The sequence below is a fragment of the Bos indicus x Bos taurus genome, chromosome 9, assembly GCF_003369695.1.
Source record: "Bos indicus x Bos taurus breed Angus x Brahman F1 hybrid chromosome 9, Bos_hybrid_MaternalHap_v2.0, whole genome shotgun sequence".
Classification (NCBI taxonomy): domain Eukaryota; kingdom Metazoa; phylum Chordata; class Mammalia; order Artiodactyla; family Bovidae; genus Bos; species Bos indicus x Bos taurus.
Genome location: NC_040084.1, coordinates 12,901,984 through 12,903,530, shown reverse-complemented (window position 1 = coordinate 12,903,530; position 1,547 = coordinate 12,901,984).

The window sequence follows — 1,547 nt, the reverse complement described above, 5'->3', positions numbered from 1 at the left end:
TTGGATGCAAGGAGATCCAACCAGTCCATTCTGAAGGAGATCAGCCCTGGGATTTCTTTGGAAGGAATGATGCTAAAGCTGGAACTCCAGTACTTTGGCCACCTCATGCGAAGAGTTGACTCATTGGCAAAGACTCTAATGCTGGGAGGGATTGGGGGCAAGAGGAGAAGGGGACGACAGAGGATGAGATGGCTGGATGGCATCACTGACTCAATGGACATGAGTCTGAGTGAACTCTGGGAGTTGGTGATAGACAGGGAGGCCGGGCGTGCTGCGATTCATGGGGTCGCGAAGAGTCGGACACAACTGATCGACTGAACTGAACTGAAGCTCATGAAAAGATACTTAACATGATTTGTCACTAGAGAAATGCAGTTTAAAACCACAATGAGAAACCACTTCACATCTAAGATAGCTTCAGTGTAAATATCAGAAACAACAGCGTATAATAGTGGACAGGATTAACAAGTGGTGGGAGATTGTGGAGACACTGGAACCCTGTATCTTGCTGGGGAAAATGGAAGATGATGTGGCCACTGTGGAAAACAGTTCACAGATTCCTCAAAAAGTTAAAATTGCCATATGACCTGGCAATACTACTCCTAGGTCGACACCCAAAAGAATTGCCAGTAGGGATTCCCAACAGATACTTGCACATGAATAGTCATACCAGCACCATTCACAACAGCCAAAAGGGTGATGCAACCCAAACATTCATCAGTGGGGCAGTGGATAAACAAACTGTGTTACATACACAGTTACCCCTCAAACAACACAGATTTGAACTGCACAGGTCCACTTACAACTGGATTTTTTTCAATAAATACATACTATGACATGTCCCACAGTTTTTGAATCCACAGAAATTAAACCGAGGTTATAGAGGGCTGACTGTAAAGTGTCCACAGGTTTTTGACTACATGGATGGTCTTAATACTTTTTTTGCTTTCATAGACCTAATTTTGTAAAGGGAATGGTGCTCAGAGGTACAACTTGATACTTTCATCCCCACCTGCCTACCTCCCATCTTCATTTTGAAGTCTGAGAGATGCCTCACTGTCAGCAGGGTCCACAGCCATGATTTTCCGCCTCTCCTCTGTTCCTCCAGGTGTCCTCTGCACCAGAGTTGTCACACTTCTTGTTTCTCAGGCCAGAACACTAAATAACCATTTCATTCTTGGATCCTTCCTTTTTCACCAACTCCAGACATGAATTAAGTTGATTCTGTCTTTGAGATACATCTAGTTCTACCCATATTTGAGCACTTGCTTTATTACACTGCTAGTACCAGTGACTTCCCTGATAGCTCAGATGGTAAGGACGCTGTGTGCAATGCAGGAGACCCTGGTTCGATTCCTGGCTTGGGAATAACCACTAGAGAAGGGATAGGATACCCACTCCAGTATTCTGACCACTGTACAGTCCATGTGGTTGAAGAGTCGGACACAACTGAGTGACTTTCATTCATTCACTCTCTGACTCAGTACCAGTGAGCAGGGAAGTAGATTTTAAGTAAATGCTGCTTAATTAACTGCCCATCTAGATGG